Below are 15,652 nucleotides of genomic sequence, written 5' to 3' on the forward strand. Positions count from 1 at the left end.
TATCCTTCTGACCACGTTAGAGATATTCAAAATAGCACTGTTTCTAATGAATTAAAATAGAGCTCCTGGGGGTTCAAGTTTTGGGTGACTGTCCTTTTTTTGGTATTTGCTTTAGGTCACAGACCGGTTTCCCTCTTAAAACTCCATTTAAGTAGAAACCAGATTTCTCATTAAGAACCTTAAAAACATCAATACCCTCACACCCATTCATTGCATTCTGGAGAATTTATAAGAAGGAAATATTAATACTTCAGGATAGAGATAACAAATCTAAAAGGTGGTGTTATGTACAAATATGAGAAACACGAATCCACCCAAATCTTCAATAACAGAATGCTGAACTGAATTAGTATGTGTAGTTAGTTTAACAAAAGGTATGGGTTATAAGGTCAGGAACTCTAGAAGAGTCTAATGTTTAGTGGATTCTAATCTTTACATCTCCACCACTTAGCACAGTGCTTGGCACAGATTTGGTCTTCAAAAATACTTGTTAGATATTGAATGATTTATTAAAATGATAGTCACAGAGTTTATAATGACACAGGAAACCACTTACCATTAAGTGACAAAAACTAGGGTGCAATATTAAACATAAAATATTGTCACATTAAACATAAAGTATTAAAATATGCATTGACCTTGTATGTGCAAAAATAAGGGTGAATTCGTGAAATGTGTAGTGTATCCAAGCTGTAGAATATTCTGCAGCCACTAAAGTGATGTTTGCAGATAATCATCATGCCGTGAGATGATGTTAAGTAAAAAACAACAACAAACAAACAAACACAATGTAAGAATCCACATGCAGTCTAATTCCAATTTGTGTATGTATATAACATTATATATTATTTAATTATAATTATATTAGATCCATAATAATATAAATATTATAAAATACATTTATGTATCATGTTAATATTAAATGTATATTTTATTATATATATTTTATATATGTATATGTATTATGTATGTATATGTATGTGTATTGTTTTATTATATATGTGTATATATGTACATATATGTGTATATATGCGTGTGTACACACACGCACACACACACTCATCCACAGACACACACTCATCAAAACAGAAATCACCCAAAATATTAACAGTTGTTTTATTTGGTGAGACCAGGACAGGTTTTTTTCCTTCCCTCCATGTTTCATCTTTTGCAATTTTCCAAATCTCCCCTTACCACCAGTGTGTGTTACTTTGATCATCAAGACAAAAGAATAACCCCTAGGTATGTTGTAGACACAAAGAGGGCGGGGGAGCCGGGGATGGAGTGCAGCCTTGGGGTCCCTAGAGCAGCAAGGTCTGCGGTCACATTCCATCAGCTGGTCCACGTCCAGTCCACGTCCGCAGGCCTCTCTGCGCAGGGCCAGGGCGGGGGGACATGCACCGACTGGGCCAGGGAAGGTCTCCTGGGGGGATGGCTTCGTGGAACAGCTGCCCAGGGGCCCGAGGAAACTCTTCGGGAGGAATGCCGCCTTCTCCTAATTTGCCCGGTCCCTCCAGTTGCTAAGAATGATCGACAGTAATTAAAACTAAGCTAATAACCTCCTCACTCTTGACATTTCTATGGGGCTTTGTTCACCATTATCTACATATAGATTAAAAATTGTAATTGGACTGGCGATCGGGTTAGGAAAATCAACCACCTTCCAACTCGTCGTTTGCCAGGGACTGACACTTTGAAATTTTATTTAATCTGAGAAAATTGAGTTGAACTCTGCCACCCTGGGAGGCAGGGGGAAAAAAACCCAGCATTTATCCTTAAGGGCAGCTAACTAAGAAAATAGTCATGCTCCTGGCAGGAAGAAGCGGAGTCTCGACCAGAGGGGTGCTGAGAGCAGCTGCGTGGACACAGCAGACCGGGGTGTAGGGTGGGGGGCCCCCTAGGAAGCAGCCTGGGGAGGAAGAGTTATCCCAAGGGGACCCTGGTGAGAGAGGTTTAGGGGAACCAAGGCTGCTTCCCTAAGAAAATTCCCGGGTCATTTCACACAGGCTTGAGCTGTCTAACCTCGCCGGAGGCCCCCTCTGCTGTTGGAGAGTGATTTATTGGTTTATAATTCTGTAATTCCAGGCCTGCCTGGCAGTGATTATAGAGTCCACCTGATATACTTCTGGTCTTTGCAAGACTGAGCAGCTCTACCCCTCTTCCCTGCGTCATGAGGCAGGTGACCATCTCTATTTCTGTGACTCTATGTCTCTGGGAACCTAGAGTGAGAGAATTCGAAGAGTCGAGGATTATAATATCGACTTCAAAAGGTGGGGAACCGGCAGAGCTGCGCGGCTGCCCCTCCCATGGAGTCATTAATTTGTCTAAATTGAAACCCTTGAACTGATATGAATTCCTAGCCCGTGTCCCCAAGGTGATGGGCCAGCCGAAGAAGACGTCTGTCTGATACACAATGTGGCCATGTCATGTCCCTGCTTAATATACTTCAGGGGGGTCTCGTGGCCCCATTTGGATCAAGTCCAGTCTCCTTACAATGGCTTAAAGGCTGTTCTGGGTTTGCCTCATGCCCCCCTCTCTCCTGAGGCAACCTCTGGAATCCTCATCTACATTCCCCCTACAATGCATTCTCTCTCTCTCTCTCTCTCTCTCTCTCTCTCTCTCTCACTTTCGCTTTCTCTCTTTCTCTGTCTCTCTTTCACAGTGTTCTCTCCACGTAGCCTCCAGGAATTATCCCCACCCCACCCCAGTACCACCCCTGCTAGGTTTGTCTCCCTCACCCACCTAATTTCTGTTAATCCATCACTTCCTATCTTGGGCTTCACCTTCCCCGTGAAGTATCTGCTCTCTTCCCAAATTGTGTTCTTGGCTCTCTCGGGACCTCTGCCTGCTCCTTGCTCACTTTGTCCCAACTCTGCATGTCTCTCTCTCTTCCATCGTCTCCCATCAAACCAGGATCTCCTTGAAGGCAAGAAGGCTTTCTTGTTTCCTGTTACATCTCTCAGGCTGCAGTGTGGCCAGAATGAAAGAATGAATGAATCTGTGTGGAGAAGGCGGGGAATTCCTGACTCCTTACCCTTGGAATAATAAATATTCACTTACATATCCGTTTTGGAAGTATTTGTTGATGCCCTACTTTGTGCCATGTGCTGTGCTCAGCCGTGAGGATGTAGTGTGAGCACTTTAGTCTCTTTTGTCTATGGTCCTTACCAGGGGAAATAGATTAGAAAAATTGATTGGGGTTAAGGAGTTAGGGAAAGAACATTCTAGGCAGAAGAAACACATGTGAAAAATCTTGAGGAAGGAAGGAAGGGGAGAGACGCAGTATGAAACAGAGAAACCCAGTGGGGCTGGGGTACTGTGAGAGATGAGGAGCGGGTCCAAAATGAACCCAGAGATATGGGCATGACCCAGATCATGAAGGCTTTTCAGGGTTTCCAGCCTGGAGCTACAGATCAATTTTTCACTGTAAAAAGATAGATTGTTAAATGAATTAAATCTGTGTGTGAGATATAGACAATCTCATCTCTTTATTCTGAGAATAGTCCCAACCTTCATGATTGTTGCTTTAATCTTTCCAGCACACATTCACCTCCTGGAGAGGACGGTTGAATTTTATTTGCATAGAAAGCTTTCCTATTCCCTGTCTTCTAGAAACAGATTCTTCTCACCCTGTTCACAGAAGTGGTCCCAGGTCTAACCCATCACAGCATCCAATTCCTGTGATGACAGTGATTGGTGCAAGAGGCAAGCACCTGACCCAAGCAGAGCCAATCAGAGCCTTTCCATGGGATTTGTCTATGGACGTGGTAGGAGAAAAAGCTTCTTTTCCATTGAGGTTTGTAGGATGGGTACCAGCCACGTAGAGAAGGTGGAAGTTCTGTCTGGAGGAAAGAACAAATCACCAACATGAGATGAAGAAATAGGGAGAGACAAGAGCTTTTCCTTTGAACCTTTGAACAACCCCAGTATCCAAACTAATGTTGAGAATCAATGAATCTCCCCTTTTTCCACTAAGCCAGTTCACGTTGGGTGTCAATCACTTACATCCAAAATGAGTTCAATATGTGTTGAACTCACTCATGCCTTGCCTGATTCCTGTACCTCTCTGGGATGAAGTCAAGGAAGTCATCTTCTCCTCACTTGGTAGAGGAGGAATCTGGGACTTAGAACATTGCCTGAGTTTATGCATAAAGTTAATCCTGAATCCATCCTTTCTTCTATCAGTCAGTTGATACTCGTATGTATCAAGCTCTTCTTCTAAAAATAACGATCTGAGAATTTTCTGGACCAGCCCCAATTTTAGATACTCTGCCCCAGCGTTCTCACAGACCATCTGAATGGCCCACTAATTTGAACTGACAAACCACCTTGCCTTAAATGCTTTTCCATGTCCAAAAGTAGGGGGGAAATCCATTATAGCCACGGTTCTTGATTTTTAATTTGGAAGTGGTGTGCTGGTTCATCTTTAACATTCAACATGTGTAGCTCTGACATGAATCTTGGTGGATACTTATATTTATGTGAATGATAAGACAAAAACTAAATAACAAAGATGTATGTTGGGACTTCATTTGTCCATCAATGGTGTGCGCAACTCATTTCTGAATTGAATAATGGTTTTCAAATACTGGAAGAATATTTCCTCAATTGTTTGTGCTATTCCCCATAGAAGGGCTAAAAATACATCAGGCCTTTAAGTTTAATCTGTTTTGTTAACATTTTTGACATCACTTTCTTAAATCTAGGCAATCAACAAAGTCATAATAAGTCAAGCCTGGTTTGTAGCACTTGCCAATCTCGGTCGTGTAAATACTTCCATTATAGCTGATTTCAAGCTATCAACGTGATAGCATTGCAGGTGGAGTTGGGGAGATGCACAGATGCCATTAGATATACAGAGAGTGCCCCCCCAAAATGTATACACATTTTAACAAAGGAAAAAGCTGTATTCATTGTAATACTCAATATATACCTAATAACAAAAGATGAATACAAGTCACGTTTGACTTCTGCAATGACAAGAGGTGCTCAAAGTGGTTCCCATCAGCGTCCAGACACTTCTGATTATGGCACACTGCTGCTTGAGCATAGATAACATCTCTTAAAATGTGTATACATTTTTTTTGGCACCCCCAGTATTTCTACCATATAGGTCCAATGGATATAAATAATTTCAAGAGCATAGATAATAGTAAAATGTGGTCAGCTAATTAGGAAGTGATGAGTTTTGACTAGTTTTTAATGAATTTAATTGTAAGTTTATATAATTGAATCTTTAATAGTGGTTGCATTTTACAACTGGCTCACAAATTTCCTAAAAATGTAACCATTGGCTCTCATGGGCTGGTATAAGCTGTATCCAGGACACTGCGACAAGTCACTGTAACTGTGTACTTACTGCTCATTGGATGCTGATTGGCAGAAACTCCCTGCTATTGTTCAGATGGACTTTGTTCTTCTTCTACTTGGAATGAACTTACCTGGAGTTTCCTTCTAAGGGCATCCTTCCGGTTCAGATGAAACAGGGCCCTCCCCTTTTATTTCACAGCCCCCTCTTTTTCCCTTTCATAGCACTTATCATAGTTTGTAATCATGTCCCTACTTGGCTGTGTGTTTACTTATTTCTTCCCCCACAAGACTGTGAGCTCCACCAGCGAAGGGCAGTATCTGACTCCTTCATCAGGGTATTTCCTGGGCCCGACTCCGTGAGTGGTCCAGGAGAGGGACTCTGGATATTTGCTGAGAGCTAAGGAATAGTTGCAGCTAAACCCTCGTCTGGGGGAAGAGGGAGTGTTATAATAATTTAAAAATCTCTAAGCTATACCCATGTATATAGCAGCATTATTCACAATAGCCAAAAGGTGGAAGCAACCCAAGTGTCCATCAATGGATGAATGGATAAACAAATGCGGTCTATGCACACAGTGGAATATTATTCAGCCATAAAAGGAAGGATATTCTGACACACGCTACAACATGGATGAGCCTTGAGGACATTATGCTAAGTGAAATAAGCCAGGCATAAAATGACAAATACTACATGATCCTATTCATATGAGGTACTTAGAGGAGTCAATCCATAGAGAGAAAGTAGAATGGTGGTTGCCAGGGCTTGGGAGAGTGCAAAATGGAGTGTTAGTACCGTGTTTCCCCCAAAATAAGACCTAGCTGGACAATCAGCTCTAATGCGTCTTTTGGAGCAAAAATTAACATAAGACCCTGTCTTATATTATATTATATTATATTATACCCAGTTTTATGGTAAAATAAGACTAGGCCTTATACAATATAAGATAAGATAAGATAAGATAAGATAAGATAAGATAAGATAAGATAAGATAAGATAAGATAATACTGGGTCTTATATTAATTTTTGCTCCAAAAGACGCATTAGAGCTGATTGTCTGGCTGGGTCTTATTTTGTGGGGAAACAGGGTATCTAATGGGCACAGAGTTTCCGTTTTGCAAGATGCAAACAATTCTGGAGCTGGATGGTGCTGACGGTTGCACAACAATGTGAATGGATACAATGCCACTGAACTAACTGTACACCTAAAAATGGTTAAAATGGTGAATTTTGTATTATGTATATTTTACCACAAGAAATAAATATCATCGAAAAATCTCTAGGCGTCCCAGATCTTTTCATGGAATAGAGTGAATGCTTGCTTTTGTATTTGGACAGAACAGAGATTACACAATAATAGAGTAATGATTATGGTGGTGATGGTGATAGGTACAATAAATCATGCTCTTAGGATGACATAGGTTTTATTCAAAGTGTTTCTCATGCCTGATCACTTTACAGTCCACCTGCGAGGAAGATATTATTACCTCCGTCTTATGAATGTGGACACCGAGGCTCAGAGATGTTAAATGACTTGCTTAAAGCCACACAGCTTCAATCCAAGGCAGGTTGACTCTGAATCCCATGCAGCCACCCTCTCCTTCCCAAGCCTTTATCTTATTTAACAGGGAAAACCTGGGTGGGAGACAGGTGCAGGACCCCTTTTCACTGACAATCCCTTGCTCATTTCCTCCCCTGGGTCACCTTCCAGCCATAGAGGCACAAAATCCTCTCCCTTGGCTGCCCAGTGCATTCGCTGAGCTTGGCCAATCCAGCGCTAAGACTGGGTTGTCAAACAGCAGATAGAAAGCAAGAAAAAGCAATTTCTTCCATTTCTTGGCTCAATCCTATGCAGTCAATACTGTTAACAGTAAATCAAATATCAGGACTGCATTGACCCAGGGAAAGGACAAGGAGAAAAAAATTCCAGAGCAGAATCCAAAAAGTAGAAAACAAAGTTCAGCCAGAGGCATAAGTCATATCTGGGTACCTAGACCTGCAGTGGCAGCAGTAGGAGACGACGCTGGGTCCCTAGGACTCCAGCTTTTGGCTTCTGAGTTTCAGGACCCCTGTTTCTCATAGACCCAGGGGACAAAAAGGCCATGAGAAGCAAGGTTGAGGATTTCTGATTTGAGGTCCTTCTGATTGGTGTGTTACCCTACAGCCCTTAGCTGAGCTGGGAAAGAATATGTGCAGAAAATGGCTTTGGGGTAAACCCTCTTCAAACCTCCACCCTTCCTCACACACTCCTCATTTCCGATTTCACAGTGCTTAGTGTTGGCTCCAAAAAGCAGGAGGCGCATACGTTCTACAAAAACTGTTTATGCATGTCCGAGTCATGTTGGGGACGGAACTGTAACTTCTTTTCATGCAAATACCCATTCAACAAAATGTTTAAGTGCCCACTGGGTGTGTGCCAGGCATTGTTCTAAGGCCCTGGGGATTCACCTGTGGACAAAATAGACACACACTCCTGATTTCATGTAAGCGACAGTCTAGTTAGAGAGTGAAGATGATACGATAATTACAATTTTTATAGTATGTTGGAGGGTAGTCGATGCCAGAGGTAAAACAAAGAAAATAAAAGCGATGCGGACTGTTTTGGGTGGGATAAGTCAATTTTAATTAAGGCAAAGGGATCTTTGAGGAGAGACATCAAGTAGGTAAGTTCTTTAAATACCTGGGAGAGAGGTGTTCCAGGCAGAGGGAACAGCAAGTGCAAAGGTCCTGAGGCAGAGTGTGTGTCGGGTGTTTAAGAAACAGTGAGGTACGGCTGGAGGGGAGCGAACCTGGGTGAGGATCGATGGAGGGGTTGAGGTTGGAGAAGTGACCAAGGGCCAGATCAGGCAGGCAATGCTGCTGGGAAGTAGGGACTTTGGCTTTTCTCTGAGTGAGGTGGGGGTGGTTGGGGAGAATGTGGAGCTGGGGAGAGACCTAATCTAACTTGAGTTTTAACTTCTTTTTAGTCCCTCATCCCCATACCCTGGCTAGTTAAGATTATAAAAAACTAGATGGATTTGTAACTCGTACACCCCTGAGAACCCACGCTCCTGACAATCACCTGTAATGCACTTGCACATTCTTGGCACATAATAAATGCTCAAACAGATTACCTGAGTAAGGCATCTGGATAGGTCCTCAACAAAGGATTAATGGCACTTTGTTTAGAGATGAGCTAGAATAGGTGTGGTGAGTCCAGGGGGATTCATTTCTTACGTTTTGTATTGTCAGATTATTTTTCAGTGTTTTTTTTTTAAAGATGTGTTGAATGGATGTATAAAGACTGGGAATGGTGTTTCAAGTTGTATGACCTTGGTAGGCCATGCATTTCTGAGTATGCATTTACCCATTTTAACAATGGGGTAACTCTCTCAGACCTACTCATGAGGTTCTCAGAAGGAAAAAATGCCGTGGTGTCTATAGAACACCTGGTACAGTGCCTGGTTTGCAGTGGGTACTCAGAAAATGCTGATTTTAATTGGTAGGGGCTCATGTGAGGTTCTTAAGGAGAGACATGATGGGAAAAGATCTGGACTTTAGGAAGAGAGGTACAGAGCGCTGCCCATGTTAGCCTCAAACCACTGCTCCGAGCAGGCCCCCTCTATCCACCTGGGCAGCTAGGAGCCAGCTCGCTATTCCCTCTTTCCCTGAATCCCCCTCCCGCAGCCTACTCCCATATACCCTCCCTGGGGAAAGCAGGCTACCTGCCCAGTATACCCATCCAGCAACCAACGTACTCCGAGACCTATGGAAGAAGAGACATCGCCCAGCAGAACTCAAAGGAATCTTCTTCCAGGCAAATTTCAGAGACTTGGAAGGAAGGTCTTTGCCTACGAAGGAGCCTGGGGACTCGTCTCAGACTCAGCATAGGAACCTACTGCACAGCGTCCTCCCACGAGACCCCGGGAGTGGACACCTGTTGTTTTTGCCTCTTTAGCACCTATTCCCTTTTCTGGTAACAGCAATCCATGTTTCTTTTCTTTTTTAAAAATTAATTTTCAATAAAAGTTGACATTCAATATTATTTTATATTAGTTTCAGGTGTACAGAATAGTGATTGGACATTTATATAATTTATGAGCACCCTATTTTTCTTAAGGAGTCCTCTGCCTTAACCAGTCCACCGGTTTGAGGAAGGCTGACTGCCCCTTCCCCATGGCTGGAGTTGGGCATGTGAAACAGGCGTGAGCCAATCAGAACACTCCTGCTGTCTACCTTCAGTAGTTGGTTGAGTGACGGGACTCATGACCCAATGTAGCCAATGAGAGTCAGACCCAGGATTTTGGTCTGAACTGTTGATATACTAGTCAGAATGTATTAAGATATGCTGCAGCAGCATACAACCCCTAAATCTCAATGAGGGTGGCTCAAATCTTAGTGACACAAAACAACAAAGGTTGATTTCTTGTTCACGCTGCATGTCCACCTTAGGCTGGTGGGGACTCTGTTCATCCTGTATTCAGAGACGCAGCCTGGTGAAGACTCCACCGTCTGAAACATCATCAGATATCATAGTACAGGGAATGGGACATGGAATCAGATGGGTCTGACTTCAAATTCTGACTTAGTTGCTAAAAGCAAGGGAACCGCCTACTACATAGTTATAGGTCAGAGAGTATCAATTTCCCCCTTGTCTGAGTGATTTCTCCAGCCCTTTTCGTTGCATGTCCAAACTGAGTTTTCAGGGTTTGGCTCAAACGTCTGCCTTTCCATGATGAGCTCTTAGACTTACCTCATTGCTTCACACCTCTCCATCATTTTAGCAGAGGGGAGCACTTAGTAGGGGCTGCCCTCTGTGCCCCTTCAGTGTCTAGCAAAGGCCTAAGCACTTAGTAGGTGCTATTCTCAGTGCCACCGAGGTGCTTGGCAGTGCCAGGTACGTAGTAGGTATTGTTATTTGTATCATCTGCAATGCCTGCCAAGTGCCAAGCACATAGTGTGTTCTTTCCTTGTGCCCGTCTAGCAATGCATCCCACGGAGGTTATCCTCCAAACACCTCCTCCCAACCCCAGCCTCTTGCACCTTGGGACTTGGAGTTTGTCACCAGGAGTTGCCACTAAGGTATAATTTGCTGAAATGGGGGAGGTGGGATGAGGGGGGCCTTGAAGTAGAGGTCGAGGGCTGTGCTGGCCTGTGGGGGGCATCAAGGGTCAGTAAGCAGCAACTAGGCTTATGAATTTTCTCCCAGAGCCCCAGACAAAGAGGGAAGTTGTTGGTGATGCAGTTACCTTGGCAACACTTTGTGCTGGAGAGTGGGAGACAGAGGGGGAGGGAGGAGGTTGAGGGAAGCGGGGCAGCTGCTGGGGGATGGTGAGAAGCCGGAGGGGAAATTCCCCTTTCAAAGAGGGGAATGACTTGTTTCTGGTTTCTGGGAAAAGTGAAGGAAGGAGTCTTCATGCTGCAGGGTGGAGGCTGATCTGTGTGGGATGCCTTGCCTCTCCTCCTTGCCCTCTCTAGAAATTCTTCCAGCTGGTTTAAGAACATTCAGACAACTGGGTTTGAGTTTCAGCTCTTCTTCTCACCTGCTGTGCAAACGTGTGCACGTTACTCTCCCTCTCTGAACCTCCATTTCCTCTCCTTTAGGATGGGGATAATAATTCACAGGGTGACTGTGAGGATGAGATGATTGTTTTATGTAAAGAGTGTGGAACAGCGCGGGGCCCCTACTAAGTATTAGGTAACTGGGGGTGTTATTCATTTGATTGTCTCTCACTGGCTACGTGGCCACAGCAAGTGACTGCTGTGAAACAAGGCTGGGGCATTTCTATGCAACAGACCAGGAGGTAAGTGGGTGCTTCCAGTAACTGTGGTTATTGAGGTTCCTGCCAGATTCTTGACATTGGGAGTGTGTGTGTGTGTGTGGGGGGGGTGGAAGCGTCATTACTGTTGAGCATTATGGGTAGTCACTGTGTAGGAGAGACCGAGACTCGAGACTCGGAGAGGGGCAGGAGTCAGGGGTCCTTGAGGGAGGCACCTGGGAGAGGTGACCAGCAGCAGGCAGCCATGTTGCCTAGCACTCTGCATTCTGTGTTCGTGGTGCCCCCTGGAGTCCCAGGGCATACCCCTGGCCCCCAGCCCCCAAACCCACCTTCATTAAGCATGTCCAGGAGCCAGCCCACCTTCCTGGCTGCCTTGGGGTGCTGAGACAAAGGAAGGTGGGCAGAGGTCTGAGTGGGAGACATATTTGGGATAGGGTGGGAATCCTAGCTTCCTGAAAGCAGGAATGGTGGAAATATGGAACGCCTCTGCCAAGGTGGGGCGACCTCAGTGTACCCGGATGCAGCTTCTCCTGATCGAGGAGCCCCATCCGTCCACTAGCTGAGGCTCTGGTCCTTGGGCCATTTGGAAGGTGCAATCAAGGTGAAGGAGTGTGCACTCCACTGCACATTGGCAGCCCTTTTATCATTTTGGTCGGGGCAGGAGGGAGACAGAAAGGGGTTGGTTGTATTTAATGCTGTGGGAAACCTGACCCTGCCACTCCACCTGCATAACACCCTCTATGACTCCCTAGTGCCCTTGCAAAAGCCATAAATTCTCACCATGGCCTTCAAGGCCATGCATGCTGTGGCCCTGCTCCCCTCAGCAGCCTCATCTCTCACTGTGCTGGCACAGGCTTACTTCCTCCCCTACAGATGTCCTGTCTCAATCTGGGACCTTTGTCTCATGATTCCTTCTCTCTAGAGTATTCTGCCTCTCTCCCCTGAGGACTCAGTCCCATTCATTCTTCCCACTTCTGTATAAATGTCACCTCCTCCTAGAGGCCTTCTTTGACCCCCCAGGTGGGTCACGTGCCCCCTGTGAGTGCTCACAGCTTCCTTGGCTTTCCCCATCTCTTTGCTCTGAGGATCTGTTACCCCCTCCCCTGCCTTAAACTGTGAGCTCCATGAGGGGCAAGAACCGTATATCCGGGGAGGGGGGTGTCAAAAAATGTACACATTTTAAGAGATGTTATCTAGGTATGACTTTTCGAAGTTCAGTTGAATTCCGGTAGCAATGTGTAATATGACATTAGCTCAAAAGATGGCGTTCATCAAACGAATGCTCGTGTCATTCGTTGTATTACAACTTTAACACAGTTTTTTTCCTTTCTCAAAATGTGTATACATGTTATTTGGCACCCTCTGTGTTTATCACTGAATTCTTAGTGCCAAGAATGGACAGTGGCAGCACATAGCAGATACCCAATAGAAATGTATTTAATAAATGAAAGAGGTAGGGAACCAGTGAGACTTTTTGGGGGAAGAGTAAACTGGCAGAAATTGGCTGGTGGGGCAAGTAGGACCTGGGGCAGAGAGAATCCTGATTCAGACAGGTGTCTCTCCACCATGCCTCAAAGACACCTCCGATTTCATCCCATTCCTTCTGACCTTGGTGTGGGGTCCAGCGGCCAGATGGGGAGGGATCTTGGCTGGGGCCCTGACTCCTGTCTCCTGTCCCTCAACCTCCACGGGTGGACTGAGGCTTCAGGTATCTTGGAGTCACTTTCCTGCCCTGTAGCCCACCAGGGGCTCTGATTTCTGGAGAACATCTTAATGGAAATCTCCCCAGCTGTTTTTCTGTCTCTAGGACTTAGCCACCGCGAAATGCTCTTTTGACCCAGAAGTGGGCCAAAAGGTATCACTAAGAGGCTGCTGTCTCTTCCCTTTACCATGGCTTTGGTGACTACCAGGGAGAGCAGCAATTATTGAGCCCCTGCTGAGTGCATTTCCCATGAATAGTTTCTGTTCTTTCCCACCACCCTGTGTGGTTGCTCATTTCATTCTCTCCACTTTATGAAGGGAAGGAATTGGAACTCAGAGCAGAGAAGAGGTTTACTGAGGTCACTCACTAGAGAACGTTGGAACCAGTGTTCATGACCAGACCAGATCTGTCCCACTCTGAACGACCTGAGTGGAGCTTTGGTGGAGGCTGGGCACCGGAGCCAGAGCCCTGGTTTAGGTATGGCTTCTTGTAGAGCTGTGTCATCTTGGGCAAAGGGGGTTACTTTACTTTTCTGTGCCTCAGTTTCCTCATCTGTACAATGGGCATAATATTAGGTCAGTGCAACAGTAATGGTGTTTTAAAAGGTTAAAAATAATTGCAAAAACTGCAATTACTTTTGCAATAACCCAATGATAGCACCCACTTCACTGGCTTGTTTTGAAGAGTGACTAGTTGAGAAAAAGCAAAGAGTTTGGCATGGGGTGGTATTCACCGTGCTCAACAATGTTAGCCATTCAAATTAATTCAACCAGTCTGGCTAGGTGCCTGCTGGACCCTGGGGCTATAGCCGGGGAGCCGAACACCCCACCCTCAGGCACTTACATTTTGGTTCTTACCAGGCCACAAGGTATAAGATAATAATCTCTGAGTCTTGAGCTACTATGTATACCTTCACCCATTCAACACAAATTATTTGAGCACCTACTCTATGCTGGGCTAGGCACATAGTCGTAGGTGAAAGACAGGCTGAGAGAAAGGAGTCTGAAATGAAGTGGACAATGAGAGCTCCAAGGAAGCAGGTGAATGGGATCATAAGGAAGAAAGAAGAAAGTCAGAGAACTGTCAGCAGGCCGAGTCCTGGCGGATGAACAGGAGTGAGCGCTGGGGGAGGGTGGTCCCCACAGAGGGCACAGCACGTGCAGGGGCATGGAGGCAGGGGTCTTGCTGGCTCACACTGAACTTAGCTGCTGTTGGACTCCTCCTTTACCACTGGCCAGGGCTTCCCGGCACCCTGCAAACAGGGTGTGAACACGAGAACTTCAGTCCCTGCTGGCTGTGACCTGATTCTCTTTCAATTCCTTACCTAAGTCATCTCATTTAATCTGTGTGACAATCTTGTTGGTATTGATTTGTTACATAGGTGTAGGGAAAAACTATCGCTTTCCTCATTTTATGGAAGCACAGGGAGACGAAGTGCTGTTTTCAAGGTCACCAGTTAAACCTGAATTTCATAAACAGTGAATCATGTTTTCAAGAGTAAAAAAAGTACTTGTTGTTTCTCTGAAATTCAAATTTAATGGTATCCTGTATTTGACCTGGCAGCCCTACCCAGTTTTTGAACTTGGTTGTGCTTGTTTTCACACCACCCGAAATAAAAATAACGGTGATGATAATTACCGTCTGGATTTCTCGAGGACCTAGTACGTGTCAGTGTCTTGAGTCCTGTGACTCTCCCGGCCCCCGACCCAGCGTTGCGTGGCCCGCAGTTCCGAGAGCGGCCACGCAGTGTCGCCCTCGGCCCGTGGTACCCGGACTACGGCGCTGCCACCAGGCGCGAGCGAGCCATTCATCACCGCGCGGCCGCGGCGCGCAGACAATGCGGGGAGCGGCCCTTGCCTGAGCCCGCGCGGCTGTCGGTACAAAGGATGCGCTGTTAACACGTGTACGGTAATGGGCTCCCCCACGGCCTCTTCCAGGGCCGCCCGCTCCCAGCCTGACGGATGGCCCCAGCCATCCATCTAAATTATGTCATGGGCGACGAGTATCCTCTGTCCAGTGCGTCCCGCCGCCATGGCCAGGCTTGGTCTCAGTGCGTGCACCCTGCCTGGGCACCCCTGCCACCCCCCACTCTGGAGAAGGAACCTCTTGTAGGGTGAGCACCTACTGTGTGCTGGGCCCCAGCCACTGTCTCCTTGATCTTCATGCAAGGTGCTGTGGGTTATTAGCCCATTTCACAGAGGAGGATACTAAGGGTTGGAGCTGGGAAGTCTTTATTCTAAGGTCACACACTTCTGGGGTTTGCCACAGATGGATTTTTTTCTGTAGCTTTATTGAGCTATAATTTACATACCATAAAATTCAGCTGCATTGAAAGTGTACATTTCAGTGAGCCTTAGTATATTCACAGAGTTGTGTAACTATCACCACAGTCCAATTTTAGGACATTTTAATTACCCCCCCCCCCCAAAGAATCTCCCTACCTGTTAGCAGTCATTGTCAAGTTCCTGCTCCCCGTGGCTCCTCGCAACCGCTAATCTACTTTCTGTCTCTATAGATGAGCTTATTCTGGACGTTTCCTATAAATGGAATCATCAAATGTGATCTTTTGTGACCAACTTCTTTCACTTAGCATAGTGTTTTCAAGGTCATCCCTGTGGAAGCACGTATCAGTACTTCATTCCTTTTCATGACTGAATAATAGTCCATTGTATTGGATGTACTACGTTTGGTTTATTCATCTGTTGTTGATGGACATTTGGGTTGTTCCCACTTTTGGACTGTTATGAAGAATGCTGCTGGGAATATTTATGGGATTTTTATGTGGGTATATGTTTTCATGTACCCCTAAGTGAAAGTGCTGAGTCAAATGGCAACTCTGTGTTTAATCATTTGAGGAAATGCTAGACTGTTTTCAACGTGGCG

The sequence above is a fragment of the Rhinolophus hipposideros genome (genome assembly GCF_964194185.1).
Source record: "Rhinolophus hipposideros genome assembly, chromosome: 24".
NCBI lineage: Eukaryota > Metazoa > Chordata > Mammalia > Chiroptera > Rhinolophidae > Rhinolophus > Rhinolophus hipposideros.